This window comes from Heteronotia binoei, chromosome 7, assembly GCF_032191835.1.
Source record: "Heteronotia binoei isolate CCM8104 ecotype False Entrance Well chromosome 7, APGP_CSIRO_Hbin_v1, whole genome shotgun sequence".
Taxonomy (NCBI): Eukaryota; Metazoa; Chordata; class Lepidosauria; order Squamata; family Gekkonidae; genus Heteronotia; species Heteronotia binoei.
This window is the reverse complement of record NC_083229.1, coordinates 26,188,946-26,213,028: the sequence shown is the minus strand read 5'-3', so window position 1 is coordinate 26,213,028 and position 24,083 is coordinate 26,188,946.

The window sequence follows — 24,083 nt, the reverse complement described above, 5'->3', positions numbered from 1 at the left end:
AATCCTTTTGTCCATGTATGTCCCCTGAATCTCAGTGGTCAAATGGGACCTCTCCTTCTCTTTTTACCAGCACAAAGGTTGGTTGGATCTATAGTTGCCAATGTCCAGGTAGCACCTGTAGATCTCCCACTATTACAGTTGATCTCCAAATGACCAAGATCAGTTCCCCTGGAGAAAATAGCTGCTTTGGAGAGTGGACTCGATGGCATTGTACCCTGCTGAGGTCCCTCCCCTCCCCAAACCCCACCCTTCCCAGGCTCCATTCCCCACCCCCACCCCAAATCTCCAGCTATTTCCCAACCTACAACTGGCAACCCTACTTGAATCCAACCTTAAATCTGTGCACATTTGGTGAAAGACAAAAGATGCCATGAAGATGGGGCCCACTTCTGGTAATGCCATAGGGCAGGGGTGTCAAACATACAGCACGGGGGTCGAATTAGGCCCCCAGAGGGCTCCTATCAGGCCCCCGAACAACTGGCTGTCATCTGCTTCCTTCTCCCTCTCTCTTGCTTCCTTCTGCATCACAGCTTGCTTTGCAAGGCTTGCTCAATCTGCACAGGAGCTACGGAGCAAAGCCTCTGTTTTCTCCATTGGCTGATGTTTCCCCTTGGGAAGGAAGAGGGGAGGGAGAGCTTGCTTTGCCAGGCTCTCTCAATCGCACGGCAGAACAACTGAGCCAAGGCTCTCTTTCTTCTATTAGCTGAGGCTCCTCCCCCTCCTGGTCCCCTGGGGAAGGAAGGAAAGAGCCAGAGCTTCCTTTGCCCAGTTCCCTGGACCCCATGGGAGAAATACAGAGAAAGATCCTTTAAGACCAATGAGTGCTAATGTTTTAGGCATGTTTTATTTTAACTTTTTTAAAAAAAAAAAGAAAGAAAGAAAGAAAGAAAATCTTTAATTATGTTTGTGTCTTTTATAAAATTTATATCTCAGCTACCTAATCTTAAACAGGTACACACATGGTCCAGCCCACCAAGGTCTCATTTATGTCTGATCCGGTCCTCATAACAAATGAGTTCGATGCCCCTGCCATAGGGCTTTCAAGGCAAGAGAAGTTCAGAGGTCTTTTGCCATTGCTTGCTTCTGCCTAGCAACCATGGACTTTCTGGGTGGTTTCCTATCCAAGTACTAACCAGGGCTGATCCTGCTTAGCTTCCAAGATCGAATGAGAGCGGGCTAGCCTGAGTCATCCAATTCAGGGCAGATGTTTATTAAGAATTAACTTCTATTGTGTTTAACGGTAAATATTCTCATGTGGGTAAATTGCTGCCATCTTTTTCTAATTAGGCTTATCAGGTGCTCACTCAGAGAAACAATCTGTCACTTTCAGCCATTTGAAAGTAGGGCACCTCATACACCTGACTACCTTAATGAAGCCCATATTTCTCTAACTCCTGCTGCCATAGTACAGGGTGTATTCTACTAGAACAAAGTTTGAGCCCAGTGGCACCTTTAAGACCAACAAAGTTTAATTCTGGGGGTCAGCTTCCATGTGCATGCACAGTTTTTCAGATATCTGAAGAAGTGTGCATGCACATGAAAGTTTACACCAATGTATCTGAAGCGTGCATGCACATGAAAGCTGACCCCCAGAATTAAACTTTCATGCTAACAAAATGTTACCTAGAATTTCTGTGCAGCAAATGCTTCATGCTGGAACCAGTTTATATGCCTTTCCCACCAGCTCTTCTGATTCAGCTGTGAAAGCCACAATATTCAGAAGCCTGTCTCAGGAGAACTCTCATCTTGCGAACCACCCCAATGTACAAGCAGCAGTTTTGACACATGACACCACAACCCACAGATTCATTGTTCAGAGCTACGTGGATCCCAGAGTTCTGTCACTACAACAAGAAGAAGAAGAATTGCAGATTTATACCCCACCCTTCTCTCTGAATCAGAGACTCAGAGCGGCTTACAATCGCGTCTATCTTCTCCTCCCACAATAGACACCCTGTGAGGTGGGTGGGGCTGAGAGGGCTCTCACAGCAGCTGCCCTTTCAAGGGCAACCTCTGCCAGAGCTATGGCTAACCCAAGGCCATTCCAGCAGCTGTAAGTGGAGGAGTGGCAAATCAAACTCGGTTCTCCCAGATGAGAGTCCGCACACTTAACCACTACACCAAACTGGCTTTCCCAGCATGCAGATGGGAAAACTGGTTTGGGATTAAGAAGTGTGCATCCTCCAAGTCATAGGTTTTGTTTGTTGTTGTTGTTGTTGTTCAGTCACACAGTCGAGCCTGACTCTTTGCAGCTCCATGGACCAAGTCACACCAGGCCCTCCTGTCTTCCACCATCCTCCGAAGTCTGCTCAAATTCATGTTAGTTACATCAGTAACGCTGTCCAGCCATCTCATCTTTTGCCCTCTGTCTTTCCCAGCATCAGGATCTTCTCCAGTGAGTGCTCCCTTCTCATTTGGTGGCCAAAGTATCTGAGCTTCAGCTTCAGCTTCAGCATCTGACCTTCCAGGGAACAGTCAGGGTTGATTTCCCTTAGGACTGACTGATTTGATCTTCTTGCAGTCCAAAGGACTCTCAAGAATCTTCTCCAGCAGCACACCTCAAAAACATCTATTCTTCTGCACTTGGCCTTCCTTATGGTCCAACTCTCACAGCCATACAAAACCCTCCAAATCTCTAGTCCTCACAGCTGTGAGCGGTGTAGCTAAAACCCAATTAAATCTATTTTAAAAAAAATGTGTTGTGACAGGAAGGTTGAGCAGGATTTTCAGTAGCAGTAGCTAAAGTTTAATTCTCCCTGAAGTTTCGGTCTATTTGCACTGTAGACCTCTGCTTCAGGCTACCAATGAGATTGCAGGATAAGATCAGAACAGAGGTGTCCCCCCTCCACAACTACCACCGTGTTTTCCTTTTTCTGGCCTAGGGCCTTCCATTTTCTTCTTTGTTCTCCACCTCAATGTGAAAATAATTAATTGTGTTTCTTTTATGCTGTTGCAACCTTCATCATGTATTGGCTTCGGAATGTGATTTTTTAAAATGGTTTCTTATCATTCCTTCTCATCTCCCAACCGCGCCTTCACTCAAAGACAAAAACCATTTCCTTAAAGATATTATCAAAAACTTTCCCCCTTCCCCCCCTGGTTCCTTCCTTCCCTCAAACAATCTACACTAAGGTATGAAACCATTTCCTTAACAACGGACCAAGGGGGCTCCTGTAAATATTTGTGCACAGCAATAAAGCTGGTGGAATCTTGTCTCTGTTGTGAATCACTATCAGTTTTGTACCCCTTTTGACTGGCAAATTTAGGCTTGTAGGAGCCAGGGTGTGTGTGGTATATGTGATCTGAATTGTGTCTAATATACGGAGTCCTTACCTGGCTCATTGGAGCCTGTAGGACTAAGCTTGGGGAATCGGGAACAAAAGGCAGCAGGATCCAAATCCCTGCTGTCCTACTCCAATCACAAGCTCCCTGCTGGTCTGAATGGTCCAATAGCATGCTACCGTGGGAACCTTGAGTGTATATATAGCTGGCCCTGTTGGCCCAGCCTTCAGTCTGTTAGTGAAGCCCTGTACTATGCTGTACCTAGCTATGATCACTATCATCTCGCCTCTTCATTGCATCGAACCCATGTGTAAGAGCTTTTTAGCATGGATCCAGATTCTTCTGTTGGCAACAATGAGAATTGATGGTTCCCACTGCTACTGCTGGATATTGGTGGAAATAGCAGGTAAAGAAAAAGAACTCCCTTTTGGTCATGAAGGGTAAGAGGGCATGCATAGGGGCCAGGAAGCAAAGGTCCTCCTCAACCCTAGATAAAAGGCCAACTCTCAGATGAGATGTCTTTAATTGCACTTTCACAAACACTGAATAATGCACTTTCAATTCACTTTGAATGCATTTTAGAGATAGTTTGCAAGTGGATTTTGCCATTCCACACAGTACAATTCACCGGCAAAGTGCCTCGGAAATGCACTGTTCGACATGTTGGTCAGATCTACCAATGGAAGAGAATATAGGTTTGCCAACTCCAGGTTGGGAAATTCCTAGAGATTTGGGGGTGGAGCAGTCTTTTATCTCCAGCAGAACCAATCTCTGTATTCTGTAGATCAGCTGTAGTTCTGGGATATCTCCAGGCCCCACCTGAAAACAAAAGCAAGCAAATAGATTCAGATATGATTGCTGTGTGATGTTCATACAAATTAGACAATTCAGGTCAGTTGGTGGTAGAGCTGCCCCCCCCCCCACTCCAATTGCCCACCAATACTCTGAGTGGTGGTGGGACAAACCCACCCCGCATGACAACAGCTGTGGCATCACATCACTCCCCGTAAAAAACTGGAAGAGACATCAGATAGCTCTAGGAATTCTCAGATACTGTATTGGCTGACCATAGAGTTTCCATTGATTCCTAGAGGTACATATGTTACTTCTGTTTTTTACTCTCTCTCTCTTTTTCTACCACAAGTGAGATGATGACACAGTTGGTATCATTCCCCTCCATATACCTACCACCAGCACCAGCCTGAGGTCGCATGGTGCCCTAGGCAGACTGGGTAGCCTGCCGCCCCCTCCACAGCGCTCCCCGCACCTCCCCTCCATGGCACTACGCCCCCCGTGCCTCCTCCCTCCCTTCCCCACCCCAGGTCAATTTCAATGTCCAGAAAGCCAACCAAGTGCCGCTCCTAGCTGTGTAAAAGCACCCCCCCACCAATCACCTGATTGGCGGGTAAAACCATGCTGTGTGCTCACTCAGTGCCCAGGCAGGCTAGCGTAGGGTTGCCAAGTCCAATTCAAGAAATATCTGGGGACTTTGGGGGTGGAGCCAGGAGACTTTGGGGGTGGAGCCAAGATCAAGGCTGTGACAAGCATAATTGAACTCCAAAGGGAGTTCTGGCCCTCACATTTAAAGGGACGGAACACCTTTTCAATTCCTTCCTTCCATAGGAAATAATGAAGGATAGGGGCACCTTCTTTTGGGGCTCATAGAATTGGACCCCATGGTCCAATCTTTTTGAAACTTGGGGGGGGGGTATGTTGGGGAGAGGCACTAGATGCTATGCTGAAAATTTGGTGTCTCTATCCCAAAAAACAGCCCCCCCCCCAGAGCCCCAGATACCCACGGATCAATTCTCCATGATTTTCTATGGGAATAAATCTCCAAAGGAAATAATAGAGTTCCCAGCAGACATTTCCCTCACCTGCCCCTGCTTTCTGACAACCCTGAAGCGGGGGGGAGGGCCTCTAAACCGGGGGATCCCCTGCCCCCACCTGGGGATTGGCAACCCTAGGCTAGCGGCAGCTTGAATGAATCATGTCCAGAAAGGGTGCCATGGCTGCTCCCTCCTCCACACTTCCTTCCCATCCAGGAAGTACAGAGGAGGGAGCAGCCACGGCGCCCTCTCCGGACGTGGTTCATTCAAGGTGCTGCTGGCCTGCCTGGGCGCTGAGTGAACGCGCAGCATGGTTTTACCTGCCAATCAGCTGATCGGCGGGGGGCGGTGCCTTTACACAGCCAAGAGCAGCGCTCGATTGCCCTTCTGGACATTGAAATCAACCTGGGGTGGGGCAGGGAGGGAGGAGGAGGCGGGGGGGGGCAAACTAGGCGTTAGCCTAGGGGAGAGGGAGGAAGGCCAAATTTGGTGCCCCCAGCCTGCTGGCGCCCTAGGCAACCGCCTAGTTTGCCTAGTGGGCAAGCCAGCCCTGCCTACCACAGTTCTCTCCAACTATTGTTGGTGTCTGTAAACTCAAGGGCTTCCATTATTTAATGTTGACTTCTTGCTCCAGTGCTTCGTGGGAAAAGCACTTTCAGGAAGAAAAAACACCTAAGTTTTGCAATGTTTGCAAGCGATCTCCATTTTTTAGTCTAATCTGATAGCACAATGATCACTAAAGTGAAGTTAGTTAGTGTAGTGCCCCGGCATTCACAATGCATTTCCTGAGGCCCACTTTCTTCTTCCCCAAAGCAAAGAGTCAACTCTGCCTTTCCTCCTCCTCTTCTCATGGTGAATCCATTCATGGGGTTGCTAGCCTCTAGGTGGGAATTGATCTCAAGGTCACAGATCAGTTTGCCTGGACAAAATGGCCACTTTGGAAGGTAGATCCAGGCATGCAGCCATGTTGGTCTGAAGCAACAGAACAAAGTTGGAGTCAAGTATCACCTTTAAGAACAACATAGTTTCATTCAGAATGTAAGCTTTCGTGTGCTTGAAGCACACTTCATCAGACAACTGTCTCCTCAATCTACACACCCAACATTGCCAGGTATTTTCCAATCTGGAGCTGGCAACCCTACCCATTCAGAGGCAGCAGCCTCCCTCTTAGGATGACAATTGCTTGGAACTTCCCACCATTTTGTTGTTGTTCCCATGGCAGTTATTTTCTGGTCAGCGGCATCCTGTCTAATGTTAAAGGTTGCCAGGTCCAGTTCAAGAAATATCTGGGGACTTCGGGGATGGAGCCAGGAGACTTTGGGGGTGGAGCAAGGAGCCAGATTGTGACAAGCAGAATTGAACTCCAAAGGGAGCTCTGGCCATCACATTTAAATGGACTGCACACCTTTTAAATGCCTTTCCGCCATTGGAAATAATGGAGGATACGGGAACCTACTTTTGGGGCTCAAAGAATTGGACCCCCTGGTCCAATATTTTGCAACTTGGAGGGCGTTTTGAGGAGAGGCACTGGATGCTATGCTGCAAATTTGGTGCCTTTACCTCAAAAAACAGCCTCCCCAGATACTCATGAATCAATGCTCCATTTATACCCTAGGAAAATCAGTCTCCATAGGGAATAATGGAGTGTCCAGCAAACATTTCCCTCCCCCACTCCTGCTTTCTGACCTTGAAATGGGGGCAGGGCCTCCTGACCTTGAAATGGGGGCAGGGCCTCCAAATTTGGGGATCCCCTGCCCACACCTGGGAATTGGCAGCCCTACTAATGTTAACAGTCTTCAAGTGTGGTCTCAAGACTGAAGGTCTCTTGAAATTACAACTGACCTCCAGGCTTCAGAAATCAGTTCCCCTGGAGGAAATGGCAGCTTCGGAGGGTGGAATCTAGGACCTCGCATTCCCACTGAGAACCATCACTCCCAAACCTCATCCTCCCCAGGGACCATCCCCAGATCCCCAGGAATCCTCCAAGCCCTGCCCCATGGTAGCCATTTTGTGATGGTGTCCCCAGCTGCTCTCAAAATCACCCAAGCTCAGCAAGGCTACAAACCACTGCTATAGTGCTCAGAGCCAAATTTACATCTATGCTATTCTATGGCACAGATTGCAAAATTCAACTCACCCATGCGGAATTCTTTTTTAAAATATACATGTGGAAGTCATGGTGACTGATGACTGACCCCTGCTGGGGGCCTGGAGAATATTCAGAGAAGTGGCTGAATAAAGCCTGCCCTGGCCTCCCGACTGCTGGTATTCCAAGGAGGTCTCCCTTCCAAGTACTTGCCAGAGTCAACCCTGCTTCGCTTCTGAGATATGACGAGGTTGGGCTTAACTGGGATATCCAGGTCAGGGCACCAGTGTGGAATTCTTATTAATCTGAAGCAGTTTGTTTGGCTCTTTGTGTTGCCACTACAGAGTATAAACAACCCGACCCACAAACAAATGCATCTGCCGCTTCCAGATTCTCGAGAGAACCGACAGACCCTCGATGACATCATCAGCTCAGGTGGGGCCCCTACCCCTGGCTTTGAATGCTGATTACTAGCCTGCACTTGTGAGCTGGACTTGATTAGCTCCAACCTTAGATAGCTGGCAACCGTTTGCAGATGGGAGAAGGGTGGAGTGTTATGAAGCAACATATCCAGGGACGTTGAAAAGCAAGAATTAAAATATTTCCTATTGCTAGGATTTGAAATAATATTGACTGTTCCCAAAGGTTCGAATGTTATAGCGTGACCCTTGTGGTCTGCTCTTCAGGCCTCTCCAAGTATTTCCTTTGATGTTTTGCCTGCAATATAATAAATTTTGGTAAAGGCTTAAAAGGGGGTGGGGGAACCCCAGCTGGTCTCCTTGCAAGTTAGGAACGAATTGAATGGAAACATGAACTGAAACGAAACACTCCGCACAATGGCTTCACAGCTAAGAAAATTTCTTACACAACGTTTCAAGGCTTTTTTTTTTTTTTAAGGGGATGTTCAGGCCACAAACCATATCCCTTGAATCCTTAATTTATGCAGAGAATGCTTTTTTCAGGGACTTGAAACCTGGATAGGAGAGATCTCGAGGTGTCTTGGATGGCTGTCTTGGAAAGGGAAGGGCACATTCCCTTTGGGTTGGATCTAGACTACATTTTCCAGTGGCAGGAGGAAACTGTCCTGGCTCTTACCCACCCTCTTCAGCCCACAGATCTCCACAATTGCTGTTTCTGGGGAACGGGAGCCTGAGGGATGACTTGGGGGGGGAGGGGGTTCTGCAGCAAAAAGAGACCATCAGTGGAAATTCAGTCCAGATCTAACCCTTTGCTTGGTTAACCAAGCCTAGAGTGTTAGATTTAGCCTGGGTGGAATTCTAGCAGGAGCTCCTTTGCATATTAGGCCACACACCTCTGATGTAGCCAATCCTCCAAGAGCTTACAGGGCTCTTAGTACAGGGCGTACTGTAAGCTCCAGGAGGATTGGCTACATCAGGGGTATGTGGCCTGATATGCAAAGGAGCTCCTGCTAGAATTCCACCCCTGGATTTAGCACCTGTGAGAGAGCCAGGTTCTAAGCTCAGCTTTGCCACAGAAATGCATTGGATGACCTAGGACCGAACCGAGTCTGCCCACTGAAGAAGTTGTGCGCTGCGTGTTATTTGGATAGCACCATAATGTTTTATGTTACAGTTCTTCGTTTTGTCTTGTTTCAGTGATCTTAGTATGTAATCTTTTTTGGTTGGTTGTTAGCCGCCCTGAGTTCACTTGCGGAGAGGGAGGGATGTAAATCGAAAGTAAATAAATAAATAATTTTCCCTCAGCTTAACCTACCTCACAGGGTAATTGTAAGAATAAAAAAGGAGGGGAGCATGACGTTGTAAGCTACTTTTGTTCCCCATTAGAGAGGAAAGTTGGATGATAAAAATAAAAGCCACACTTTAACATAGGGTTGCCAGGTCCGTGTTGGAAAATACCTGGAGACTTTGGGGATAGAGCCAGGAGAGAGCGTGGTTTGGGGAGGGGAGGGGCCTCAGCATGGTACAATGCCATAGGGTCAGAGTTTTTTTGGAGCAGGAACAGCAATTCCTGCTGGCTTGGCATCAGGGTGTGTGGCTTAGTATGCAAATTAGTTCCTGCTAGGCTTTTTTCTACCAAAAAAGCCCTGTGTGAAACAATGGTGATATTAGGGGTATGTCCCAATATGCAAATGAGTTCCTGCTGGACCTTTTCTTTAGAAAAAAAGGCCTGCATAGAGTCCACCCTTCCAAGCAGCCATTTTCTCTCTTGCATTGTATTTTCTCCAGGGCAGCTGATCTCTGCCAGCTGGAGATCAGTTGTAAAAGGGACAGGTCTCCAGGCTGGAGGCTGGCAACTCTAACAGCAGTTTTGATCTTCAGATGTCAGCTGATTCTATACTGCGAAGCTTTGGGCTTGCTGATCTCTACAGATCAATCTTCTATTAATGGACAAACGCAAGTCATGCCAATATATATTTTTATCCATTTGCAAACCTAATACTTTCTGGTGGTCATTTCAGGAGGATCATGCTTTGGGTAAATGTAATGTACCGAGGCTGGAGACGATGGTAGGGCAACATGCTTTACTGGAGGCACATCACAAGAGACAGAACACGCGGGCCGGGTCCCGCTTATATACATAGCCCGGAACAACCTCCCAGGCTGGCCAGTCCAATCCTGGCCAGTCAAACTTCCCGCCTCTGATGGTCATAGGCGGAGCCTTTCGCGCGCTGCGCAGAGTCGCCTGGGGACTGTCCCCCAGTCGCCTCCGCCGCATGGCTGCGCGGTGCTTGTATTACAATATGGCGTAGTAACGCCTTACCGTGATAGTGTACTAATGCAATACACTACAGTAAACATCCCAGGAATCATTCTTAATCCAGATTTGGGAAACTGAAGTGATATTGTCCCTATGATACATTCCTGTCAGCATCTTGGCCACGGCATTCTACACCAGTTGAAGTTTCTGCACGCTTCTCAGGGGCAACCCCACATAAAGCACGTTGCAGAAATCTAATCTAGAGGAAACCAGGGCACGCACAACAGTGACCTGATCTTTTCTGCCCAGGAATGGACATATTTACCAGTCAAAGCTGGTAAAAGGCACTCCTGGCCACAGCTACCACCCGCTTATCCAGCAGGGTCCACAAGCACCCCCTAGCTATTTTATCCTTACAACTACCATAGAATCATAGAGTTGGAATGGACCTCCAGGGTAATTTAGTCCAACCCCCTGCACAATGCAGGAAACTCACAAAGACCTCCCCCTAAATTCACAGGATCTTCATTGCTGTCAGATGGCCAGCTAGCCTCTGTTTAAAAACCTCCAAGGAAGGAGAGCCCAGCATCTCCCAAGGAAGCCTGTTCCAATGAGGAACTGCTCCTACAGTCAGGAAGTTCTTCCTAATGTTGAGCCGGAAACTTTTGATTTAATTTCAGTCCATTGGTTCTGGTCCTACCATATGTGGTAGGTTAGGCAAAGAGAGGTAGCCAGGGGTGGAATTCTAGTAGGAGCTCCTTTGCGTATTAGGCCACTCACCCCAATGTAGCCAAGCTTCCAAGAGCTTACAAAAAAGAGTCTTGGAGGATTGGCTACATCAGGGTGGCCTAATATGCAAAGGAGCTCCTGCTAGAATTCCACCCCTGGAGGTAGCCCAGGTTCAGCCAATAAGTTTCTGTGGCAGAAAGGCATTTCAGACCTGGGTTTCTAGGATCCTAGTTCACCACTTTCACCATTTAACTACTGCGCCAGCCTCTTGCTACATCATGTTGGCCAGTGCCAACGGAGCTTAAAGAAGCAGGAAAGAGCTGAACTCTGCTCCTTCCTCCGGGTAGGGATGAAAACAAGGAGGAGGTGTGCTTATTTAGGGAGAACTGGAGGGCATCTTGTCTGGGCCCCCAAACCTGCCTGGAACTGACTCTGCTACAAAGCACTGTCATCTGTAGCAATGCGAGACATGACTTAATGTTCTCTGGGTAGCACTGGATCAGCAACAGCTCCTTCACGCATGAGAGTTGCCACCAGGGCCAGTCCTGCCACTAGGCAAACTAGGCAATTGCCTAGGGTGCTGGCTTTCTGGGGGCACCAAATTGGATGCCCCCCATGTGACTTGGTGATGTCATCAGTGCAAGGGGAGTGCCAGAAGTTAACCTTGCCTAGGCTGCCAGACAGTCTAGGACTGGCCCTGGTTACCACCAAGATACAGTCGATGGATGCATGTCTGTGATGGTTGAAAATGTCCCTCTCATGCATTATGAATCTGAGCTGGAGCTTAGATGCTCGACTCATGTTATTCTTAACAAGACCCTGGCAGTGCAGAGAAATCCACACATCCTCTCTCTTCCTTTTTGCCACCAGCTTTATGCCTCCTTAAATTACAGCCCGCTCTGAATCAAAGCGCCTCAGAATGCTTGGATTGGAGCACCCTTTGTTGAAACTATTTCCGACTTCTCATGAGACTCTGCAGAAAAGCCAAGGGGTGTGTTCCCCCCGCCCCCTGGAGAATCTGGTGGACATCCCTTTGTTCAATGCTAGGGTTACCAGGCTTGGAGAAAAAAGCCCTGCCCCTTTCATAGAGGCTTAATGTATGGGAATGGGCAGCTGAAACTTTTCATGGCGTGCAGGTCAACAGCATCATCTGGGTAAATAACATCCCATCCAGCCTCTGTTATAGGGACAGAGTTTGCCAAGGCTGGCAACCAGTGGGAGAGTTGAGAGTGGGCACATGGAGTGTGTGTGAGAAGGGTCACTCGCAGGGCTTTTTTTTTGCAGAAAGAGCCCAGCAGGAACTTATTTGCATATTAGGCCACACCTCCTGACACTAAGCCTGCCGGAACTGTTTTCCTGTGCATTCCTGCTCAAAAAACCCCCCTGGTCACTGGTGTGATGATGTCACTTCCAGGGAGCACCAGGAAATAAAAGTGGGTAGCTTTAGGAACTGTTGGAAACTCTATAGTAAAACCTGGCACCCTCCTCAGAAAACAAAGACAAGGAAAGGTGTTATGTACTGGACTGTATGTTTGGCGGGTTGCTTTTGCATGCCCGGTTGCTGTGAGACTCTTTGCTATAGCTTTGAGACTTGGGCTCTAAATAGGAACCAGTGAGCAGTTTTGGCGCAAAGCTTGACTGTTGTGATTTGGTATGGGGATCCGGGGGGTGGTTCTTTTGCATGCATATAAGCGGGGCCCACCATTTTGTCTTGTTCCTCAATTATTAATAAAGTATGTTCCTGTTTTGAACATCAATGCATCGAACCCAGTATTTAACAAAATGGCATCCATGTTTACCAGTGATGCCATGCGACTTTTTAGTTACTGTTTTACTATTCTTTCAACAAGGACAACATGGTGCTGAGTTCAGGACTGGCTGATCTGTCAGAGATCAACTCGCTTCCCCAAGCAAGCAGGGTGTAATGGTTAGAGTTTCAAGCTAGGATCTTGGAGACCCAGATTCTGATAATCTGCTCTGCCATGGGAGCTCCCTGGGTGATCTTAGACAAGTTACACACCCTGAGTTGAATTTACATTACAGGGGTGTTGTGAGGATAAACTGGAGGGGGAAGAGAATGAAATAAACTGCTTTGGGTCCCCTTTTGGAAGAAAAGCAGAGAATAAATGAAGTAGCATAGAGGCTATCCCATGCCTGTGCCTGTTCAGCTCTATTTTTTATTCCAGATGTTAAACATCTCTATTAGTTAAATATTGAATAATTGCTGCTAAAAAGGTAAAGATAGTCCCCTGTGCAAACACCAGTCATTTCCGACTCTAGGGGGACGTTGCTTTCACAACGTTTTCACGGCAGACTTTTCATGGGGTGGTTTGCCATTGCCTTCCCCAGTCATCTACACTTTCCCCCCAGCAAGCTGGGTACTCATTTGACCCACCTCGGAAGGATGGAAGGCTGAGTCAACCTGGAGCTGGTTATCTGAACCCAGCTTCCGCCAAGATCGAACTCAGGTCGTGAGCAGAGCTTATGATTGCAGTGCTGCAGCTTTACCACTCTGCTACATCTAACTATTTTTGTTGGCTCCTGTTATTTGTTTTACAGTGATTTTGTATGACTTTTAAAATATTTCTTTTAACTATCTTGTATAGTCTTCTGAAATAGAAAATACTGCATATGTTCACAAAGACAGAAATGCAAAAAAAAGATGCCTTCTCTCTGGAGAACCTGCTGAAAGCAGCATACAAAATAAAACACAAAGCAACATAAAATCATAAAACATTAACAAATTATTAAAAACCCAGTTGGAGCATAAAAACTTCATAATTTAAAGCCTAAACTCCCCCACTAGGGGTATGGATTTACAGGATATGACCCAATATCTAAGCAGGCTTAATTCCATTAAAGTGTGCCTGATGAAGTCCTAATATTTTATTGTTTTAACTGTGTAAGATGTTTTAAATTCAAATGATGTTAGATTTTTATGTGTTGTGAGCCGCCCTGAGCCACCTCGGTGGGAAGGGCGGGATATAAACTTAAATAAACTTGAAAATTAATAAATTTATAAGTGCTTCCGCTGTTTCAGCATCCCTCAAAAAGTTCTGGCAGTAATTGATCCCTCAGAGCAATCAGATATTTCTATATTGACTATGATGGTTAAAATTACCCTACCCATTCTAAGAGGCAGCCAATATCTTTAACCAAGGCTTTTTTTGGAGCAGGAACTCCTTTGCATATTAGGCCACACACCCCTGATGTAGCCAATCCTCCTGGAGCTTACAATAGGCCTTGTACTTAGAGCCCTGTAAGCCCTGTCTTTAACACTGAATTGACTGAACATCAATAGACAGAAAATGCACACAACAACAAAAATGTACTTGTGCCACGTTTTTCTCTTACACTACAAAAGTAATGCTGGAGGCAGAAGTTGTGCAGAAAATGACACTGACAACATAAGAATATAAGAGAAGCCATGTTGGATCAGGCCAATGGCCCGTCTAGGACTGCCAAACCCCCAGTCTGGTCAGGGGTTCCCCCGCCCAGGAGGTTCCCAACCCGCCAGCCCACATTGGGCCAGCGGGGGGAACCTCCCCGCCCACGTCATTGGCATGATGATGTCACCCGGAAGTGACATCATCAAAATGGTGGCTGGCATGCATGCGGGGCCGTTTTAGGCATTTCCAGGAAAACTCTATGGTTTTCCCAGACGTTCTATCCATTTGGGAGGGAAACTTCTATGGTACAATAGGTACCATAGAATTTTTACCTCCCAAATGGCTAGAGCATCCAAGAAAACCATAGATTTTCCCCAGAAACGCTTAGAGTGGCCCCCACGCGTGGCCATTTTGATGACATCACTTCTGGGTGAATTCGTCGGGTTGCATATGCGTTTTGTGCATGCGCACAAGTCCCCCACTCCAGGAAGCAGGGGATTTGGCAACCCTAGGCCCATCCAGTCAAACACTCCATGTCACACAGTGGCCAAAAAACTCAGGCGCCATCAGGAGGTCCATTAGTGGGGCCAGGATTAGCCAAATTCATGGAGGAGAGGTCCATCAACGGCTACTAGCCATGGTGATTAAATGGATGCTCCAAAATCAGAGGCAGCAAACCTCTGAATACCAGTTCCAGGAGACCACATCAAGGTGAAAGCCTTGGCCTCTATGGCCTGTTTGTTGGCTCTCCAGGGCAAATGGAAAGAAGCAAATTGTGAGAAGCAAAAAGCAAAATGTTCGATTAGCTACATCACTGGTCTGGTTCAGCCCTGGATGCTATTCTCTTCTGCACTATGCCCATGATCCAAATTTATGTGAACTTTAACCAGTGGGCACTGATGGCTTTGAACAAACTGATTAGTGAAAACTCCCCTATTAATGGAACAGATCTACAGGATCCCACCCCTAATGTAAGAAGGCTTAAGTCGATTGAATTGTGGCTGGTAAAGCCTGGCGACTTTGAAACCACTTTTGATGTGATCCAGCTTCACTCTAAAAGCTCAGGCATTAATCATTTTCTACTGATGCTGAGAATGTTTGTGTTGAGATCGCTCATCCTTCAAGACGAGCCCATTGCCAGGTTTCCTTGTGACATTTCAACAGGTTTAAATATAGCACGTTGCTCTTTCCCCACAGTCACCGCTACCTCAAACAATAGTGGTATCATTGTTACCCAGTGGAATTATTTGGCTGGTGTTTATTCAGAGCCCAAAGAAAGTTTTATATGCAGGAAAAGGAGCCCTGCAGCATTAAGAACTGGCATAGCCGTGAATAAAAATCATTCATTAAGAAGCGATACCTTGCTCACGCTCCAGTCTTGAAGTCTACATCAAAGGCCAACTATGAAGGAATGCAGGGAGTTCACTTTTCTCTCTTCTAAGAAAATGCATTTTTTATTAAAAACAGGAGGTGGGCTGGACATACCATCCTCTTTAAAATAGTTTAAATTGTAGCCATCAAGAGTTAAAATTTATGTGCTGTGATGGGATATATTCTCCCTCTTTTAAAAAAAAAAAAAGTCCATACATTTTTTTGAAAGGCAAATAGAAAATTCAAGGCCAACAATATAAATCACAAGGGACCACAAAAGGCTAGCTTTTTTCCTTCTCAATTTCTGCGCTCATATCTGTTGCAAAATGTTTACACATATACCTGCAGCCTGAAAGGCTATGTATTATTTGCTTTTGTGTTTCTCCGTGGATCCTGCTTTTTTCTGCCTGATTGAGTATCAAGAGTCACGACGGAGCAGCTCTAGGATCCATCTGTCATAGGTAGCGAACATGGCTACCCCCCCCCCCCAAACACACACTTTTCTTATTCAATCAGAATTGACTGAATTTCTCCTCAATCCATGGAGAAAAATGTGCTGTAGAGTTGCAGCTGTGGGATTTTCGAGGCAAGAGATGAGCAGAGGTGGTTTGTCATTACCTTCCTCTGCATAGCAACCCCAGCCTTCCTCGGTGATCTCCCCACCCAAGTACTGACCATGGCCTACCAAGTTTAGCTCCCAAACCCTGGCAAGCTCAGACCAGATTGAGCTATTCAGGCTGCTACCTCCAATCTCCAGGGGTGGAATTCTAGCAGGAGCTCCTTTGCATATTAGGCCACACACCCCTGAGGTAGCCAATCCTCCGAGAGCTTACAAGGCTCTTTTTTGTAAGCTCTCGGAGGATTGGCTACATCAGAGGTGTGTGGCCTAATATGCAAAGGAGCTCCTACTAGAATTCCATCCCTGATATACTCTGTTAATCAAGTAGGGTTGCTAGCCCATAGGCCTGGAGATCTCCCACTTTTACAACAGATCTCCAGCTGGCAGAGGTCAACTCCCCTGGAGAAAATAGCAGGGCTTCTACAGTGTTTGCCTCCTGAATGTAGAAGGATTTCTATTTGAATTGCAACATCCTATGTCGCTACTTTGTTTTTGTTTTTTAAGTTTTCAGCATGCAATTTTTATTGGCTTTAAGTTGAGGGCTGTTATTTTGGTTAGTCAATTAGTATTATGTTCTTATGGCCTGGAAGGTCAGATGCTGAAGCTGAAGCTCAAATACTTTGACCACCAAATGAGAAGGGAACACTCACTGGAGAAGATCCTGATGCTGGGAAAGACAGAAGGCAAAAGAAGAAGGGGACGGCAAAAGATGAGATGGCTGGACAGGGTTACTGATGTAACTAATATGAATTTGAGCAGACTTTGGAGGATGGTGGAAGACAGGAGGGCCTGGTGTGACTTTGTCCATGGGGTCGCAGAGAGTCAGACTCGACTGTGCAACCGAACAACAAAAATGGCATGGTGACAGAGGGAAACCTCCACATTCAGAGGCCCTAAGCTTCTAAATCTTAGAGCCTTGAGGCAACATCAGGGGAAGGCCTCAGCTTCTGTGCCCTGTTGTTGGTTGTCTAGAGAAACTAGTTGGCCACTGTGTGAGATAGGAAGCTAGACTAGACAAACTACTGATCTGATCCAGCAGGGCTCTTAGGTCTATTTATTGCTACTAGCCATAGTGACTGAGGAGAACCTCCATGTTCAGAGGCACTAATCCTCTGAATTCCAGAGCCAGGAGGTGACATCAGGGGAAGTCTTTGGCCTCTATGCCCTGTTATTGGTTGTCCAAAGTAACTGTCTGGCCACTGTGTGAGACAGGATGCTAAACTAAACGGGCTCTTCTTATGAATACTGTCCTTTTAAAAAAAAAACTGCTCCAGATAGTGCAGGCTAGCCCAATCTCATCAGATCTCAGAAGGTGAGCGCAATTGGCCCTGGTCAGTATTTGGATGGGAGACAGGGCTTTTTTGTAGCAGGAACTCCTTTGCATATTAGGCCACACCCTCTGATGTAACCAGTCCACCTGGAGTTTGCAGTAGGCCCAGTACTAACAGCCTTGAAAACTCTTGGAGGATTGGCCGCATCTAGGGTTGCCAAGTTCAATTCAAGAAATATCTGGGGACTTTACGGGTGGGGCCAGGAGACTTTGGGGGTGTGGCCAGGAGACATTGGGGTGGAGCCATGAGCAAGGTTGGAATAAGTACAATTGAACTCCAAAGGGAGTTCTGGCCATCACATTGAAAGGGACTGCACACCTTTTCAATGTTTTCATTAGAAATAATGAAGAATAGGGGCAACTTCTTTGGGGACTCATAGAATTGGTCTCCCTGGTCCAAACCTTTTGAAACTTGGAGGGTGTTTTGAGGAAAGGCAAATTTGGTGCCTCTACCTCAAAGAACACCCTCCCCAGGGTCCCAGATACCCGCAGATCAATTCCCCATTATTCCCTATGGGAATCGTTCTCCATAGGGAACAACAGAGTGCCTAGTAGACATTTTCCACCCCCCTCCCCACTTTCTAAAGTGGGAGAGGGCCTCCAAACCGGGGAATCCCCTGCCCTCCCCCCCTCTCTCTCTCTCACACACACACACACTTACTGGGTCTGGTTCCTCCACAACGACATCTGAAAAGTAAAGGGGTACAAACTGTTCTCTTTTACACACTCTGAAAACGAAAGCAAAACAAACGGAAGGGTTATGCTCTGAGGAAGCTGCAGCTGACCCTTCCCCATGAAGTGCTTCCTGTTTCCTGCTTTCTACTCAGCTTTAAAGGCACACAAACACAGAAACACACAAACACACATTTTAAAATAGGGCCTGTTTGCAGGTTTCTAAACCTGCCGGAGCTCTAGAGGTACATGGTGGCTCTGGGGGCGGGGCTTCCCCCCGCCGGCCAGCTGGCTAGGGGTGGGGGGAAGCCTGTTAAACTGGAAGACCCCCTGCTGGGACCTGGGGATTGGGAAGCCTAGCTGCATCAGAGGGGTGTGGCCTAATATGCAAAGGAGTTCCTGCTACAAAAAAAAGCCCTGGAGACTACCAGGGAATACCAGGGTCACTCTGCAGGGGCAGGCAATGACAAACCACCTCTGAACATCTCTTGCCTTGAAAACCGCACAGGGTTGCCATAAATGGGCTGTGATTTAACATGTTAAAAATCCTTTTTTTTCTTAGGACATATCTGCAGCTTTTTAATTGCTATTTTCCTTTGTTGTTTTGAACTCTGGACAAGTGACTTTGAAATGTCTGTCAGTGGAAATCCTGGAGCTTTTCTTCCACTCTATCTTGTCTCTCTAAGGAATAAAACAAAACAGAAGTCCTGTGACACATAAAAGAAGATTCCACAGTGAGTTTTTGTGAGATGGATCTCACTTCTTCAGAGAAAACAGGAGCAAGGAACCTCAAGAAAATACAGAAAGGGAGGGGGAAAGAGAGAGGAGTTCAGCAGAGAGAGACCTAATATACATCAGGTGAGATTGCTTGTGCAAGGACCAGGGCTGGATTAACAATTAGGCCAAGTAGGCACTGACTTATGGAACCCCAAGCCTTTAGGGACCCCGAGCCAACTCCCCCCCCCCACCGCCTGCAGCCCTCCCAGCTTGCACGTACAGTCAGCAACTGAGCCGCTCTTTGCCCGACTTGCCTGGTGCAGCTGCTGCTGACGTCATTGCCAAGTTTGCCTCTCTCTGCCTCTCCCCCGCAGCTTGGTCAAAGGAGCTTTTGAGAAGGTGCCTGCAGGCTGCAGTGGGGCTCTGACTCTGAGATATTTTGTGAGGGGGCCCCCAAGATTTTGACTGCCTAGGGGCCTCCACAGAGTTTAATCCGGCACTGGCAAGGACTCGAAGCTAGGATTTTGCCTTGGATCCCCCAGAAGATTTCCATGTGCACAACATCCCCTGCACAAAAGGAAACGCAACTTCTGGCCACCTGCTGCCACTAAGCAAAAATAGTTGAATCCCCACCATCTTTTCTGCAAGTGCAAGACACAATGCAGAGCGATTTCTAGACTGAATAAAATGGAATCAGGCGAATCATCTGGTGTACATTTCATCACTCCATCTGTATATTGTTACTTCATTCAAAATGCAAGGGTTGTCAATTTCCAGATGGGCCCTGGAAATCTTCTGGAATTACAACTGATCTCCAGACTATAGAGATCAGCTCCCCTGAAGACACTGGCCACTTTGGAGGGGTACTGTCTGACATTACACTCCTCTGAGGTCCCATCCCTCCCCTCCACAAGCCCCACCCACCTAACCCTCCATCTCCTTGTTTCCTGAGAGCCAGTTTCTTGTAGTGGTTAAGTGCGTGGATTCTTATCTGGGAGAACCGGGTTTGATTCCCCACTCAAGCTCCACATGCCTATTTGCCTGGACCCTTTTTAGTTGGCCATGCCGGGGATTGAACCTGGAACCTTCTGCTTACCAAGCAGATGCTCTACCACTGAGCCACCATCCCTTCCTCCACTGTCCAGCCCTGCTGAATCAGTGGTGGCATTATTGTTCACACAGGTGTAACTGCACTAAATACCATTAAACTTTTTGTTCACACGTCTCTGGATCCAACCTACTGTCAACATCTAGGTGGTGTTGGTGTTACATAAATGTTAACTTTTGAGCAGCATTTTTCTTTTCTTTCTTTTTTCCGTGGAAGAGAAACCATTGAAACCTTTCAGCCCAGCAACGTTTATATTTATTAACCACATGGCTTAAGATGATGGTGTTGGTAAAGAATTTAATTTCTGTCCTGCCTCTTTCCCAAAACCGGGCTCAGGGTGGTGCATAACATATAGCAATACATCAAAAAAAACATACAGTACATACAAACAATAAAGGAATAAAATGCATGCATTTAGATTCCAGCATCTTAGATGGCATCAAAGATTTCTCCTGCAAGCAACTGGGGTGGCTAATGTGACATCATATTCCACCCATGGGAAAGTTCTCAAACAGAGGGGTATGGAAATAAAAAAGGTGTGTGGGGGGTGGGGGGAGATGTAATTTGAAAGCCAGTGTGGTGCACTGGTTATAGTGCTGGTTTCTAGCTGGGGAGTTCCAGGCTCAGAGAGCCAGGTTGGTGTAGTGGTTAAGTATGCAGACTTTTCTCTCGGAGAACCAGGTTCGATTCCCCACTCCTCCACTTGTAGCTGCTGGAATGGCCTTGGGCTAGCCATAGCTCTTGCAGAGATTGTCCTTGAAAGGGCAACTTCTGTCAGAGCTCTCTCAGCCCCACCCAACTCACAGGATGTTTGTCGTGGGGGAGGAAGATAAAGGTGATTGTGAGCCACTCTGAGATTCGGAGTGGAGGGTGGGATATAAATCCAATATCATCTTCTTCAAATCCCTAAGCAAGCCCTTCAGTTCACTTGGCCCACATGATTCGCTCTTCGATGACAGGAGGTGAAGCGTTGTCTTCAAGTGAGAGGTTCTGCCTCCACTACCACCTCATCCCTGCTGCCTACCTCCCACCCCAGATACAGAACAACTGTTTCCTTCCTCATTCCCCCATGCATCTTGAAAGCGATACTCCCTCTAAACTGTGGAGTCTTGTCAGCAAATATTCTACTTTGTGAGCTACTGGCATCAAAGTTGAGAGCTGCTGCATAAATTAGTTTGCTCTGGGGCCATTGTTCCTGATGTGTAAGTCGGAAACTAAGAAACTATGAGCTAGCTCACACTAACTCAGCTTAGAGGGAACAGTGCTTGCAAGATGCTTTAGCCCAGGGGTGTTAAACATGCAGTTTGGGGGCCAAATCAGGCCTTCAGAGGGCTCCTATCAGGCCCCCGAGCGACTGGCTGTCATCTGCTTCTTTCTCCCTATATCTTGCTTCCTTCTGCATCACAGCTTGCTTTGCCAGGCTTGCTCAACTGCACAGGAGCTACAGAGCAAAACCTTTATTTTCTCCATTAGCTGAGGCTTCCCCCTTGGGGAGGAAGTGGGGGAGGGACAGCTTGCTTTGCCAGGCTCTCTCAATTGCACAGCAGAGCTACTGAGCCAAGCCTTCTATTGGCTGAGGCTTCCCAGCCCCCCGGGGAAGGAAGGAAAGAGCCAGAACTTCCTTTGCCCAGTTCCCTGGATCCCAAGGGACAAATACAAACAAAGCATCTTGAAGACCAATGAGTGCTAACGTTTTAAGCATTTTTTAATTTTTTAATATATGTGTGTGTGTTTGTCTGTGTTCTCTATAAAATTTATATCTCTGCTGCCTAATCTTAAATAGGTACACACATGGCTCAGCCCAGCCCGACATGGCCCGGCCCAACAAGGTCTCATTTATGTCAGATTTGACACTCATAACAAATGAGTTCGACACCCCTGCTTTAGCCAGCTGTTCGCACCCACTGGGGTTTCCTGAACTCTCCGGAGACATGAGAAGGAACACTTGCTCCTCCATCTCTTGGCTGGGAGCAGGAACCATGAGAAGTCAGGACACAGGCAGAATGGCCAATTAACTTACAGGGAAAGTTCCTGGTGGGCCGTTGCCCTGGAAAGCCCCTGGCAACCAGGATGAAGTAGAGCTAAGCCTCATTAGCTCCATAGGACCCACTCAGAATGGCTTGCTCCTGAGATGTTTTATTCACCTAGTTCACCTTGTGTGGGAGGTGCGTAGGCACTGAGAGGCAGGGAGGGTGAAAGCTTCACAGAGCGCCCTTGAGTTGACTCACTGCTGGTGGGCCAGTCATTGGTTTGTATCTTATGGTCAGTTTCTGAGGACAGCTGAAGGGTACTTCCATCAAAGGAGAAGGTAGCCAATCATTGTGTGATTCCTTCTCCCTACTTCATATAGAATCCATTGTAAAGGTCCCTTGATCCCCAGGAACAATACTGGGGGGCACTCGATAGATTGTTACAGGAGGAGAAGACAGAAAGTCCCACTGTATCAGCTCTGTGCCACACACATGTCCAGTAGAGCAGTGGTCCCCGTCCTTTTTGGCACTGGGGACCAGTTTTGTGGAAGATAATTTTTTCAGAGATCGGGGAGGGGGGGTGTTTCTGGATGATACAGTTGTGCACTTTGTTCCTATTAGTTTGGTGTGGTGGTTAAGTGCGTGGACTCTTATCTGGGAGAACCGAGTTTGATTCCCCACTCCTCCGCTTGCAGCTGCTGGAATAGCCGTGACTCAGCCATAGCTTTCACAGAGTTGTCTTTGAAAGGGCAGCTTCTGGGAGAGCTCTCTCAGCCCTACCCACCTCCAGGATGTCTGCTGTGGGGGAGAAAGGTAAAGGAGATTGTGAGCCGCTCTGAGATTCGGAGTGGAGGGCAGGATATAAATCCAATACCGTCATTGCCATTGTCATCATCATCATCTTCTTCTTCTTCTTCTTACTACTACTACTACATTGTAATATATAATGAAATAATTATACACAGGGCTTTTTTGGTAGAAAAAGCTCAGCAGGAACTCATTTGCATATCAGGCCACACCCCCTGACATCACCATTGTTACACATAGGGCTTTGTGTAGAAAAAGCCCAGCAGGAACTCATTTGCATATCAGACCACACCCCCTATCACCAAGCCAGCTGGAGCTGCGTTCCTGTGCGTTTCCGCTCAAAAAAAAGCCCTGATTATACAACTCATGGTCCGGTTGCCAACAGGCCACAGACTGATACCGGTCCATGGACCGGGGGTTGGGGATCCCTACAGTAGAGTACTAACCAATGTTTCCCACCTGATTTACCTCATGGGTTAGAGGAGAGATGAACTATTGTATACTGCCCTGAGTTCCACGGAGGAAAGGAAGAATTAAAATCCCATAAACAGATTTTTGTGGTCTTGATTCTCTACCTAGGGCTATTCTCTACCATACGTGCACCCAATGGCCATGATACAATCACTGTTCAGGCAAAACACTTCATTCGTTTGTTTGGAGTTCCTGATTTATGATAAGCTGATAGCACAGCCAAGTCATATCAATGAATAGCCAAGGAGCATGTTTTTCTTTCATTTTAGAATCCAAGAGCTTGTTTTCTTTTGCACCGGACTATTTATTATGGCAGCCAGTGCAAATATCCTACTTTCTGAAAACAGAATGGCAGAAAATAGGGAATGGCAGGTGCCTACCATGACAGACTAGGAATGGGTCTTTGACATCTATCAAGTTCAGCTTCCGTTATGGAAAGATTCTCTTCACTTTATCATATACCAGGGGTGGCCAAACTGTGGCTCCGGAGCCACATGCGGCTCTTTCACACATATTATGCAGTTCCCGGAGGCCAAGGAGGAACTTAATGCGGACTTTCTCCCAAGTTTGCCCTATGCTGGTCTTATGGGGGTTATTATTCCCAGCTTTTGTTCTTTAAAACATCTCCTAATATGGTCATGTTATATAGAGCATACATACATGTTTTATCTTTCTATGCAAAGAAAGTATTAAGAGTTTTCATAAAGACGTGTGTGTAATATTTGTTCACAGCTTGTGGCTCTCAAATTTCTGAAGTTTATTTTGTGTGGCTCTTAGGTTAAGCAAGTTTGGCCACCCTGTCATATACCATTAATCCAGAAGGAGATTCTCAATCACATCTGGTCAATTTGTTTCATGAAGTGTAGTTTCCACAATTAGCTACCCTTTGAAGCAATTTGTGATGATAGGTTTATTGTATCTGCTTTTTATTACATTATGTTTTAAACATTCTGTTTTGCATTATGTATTGTCTCCTTTTGCTTTCTGCTATGCAGTTGTTAAATAAATCTAATCTCCATGAGTT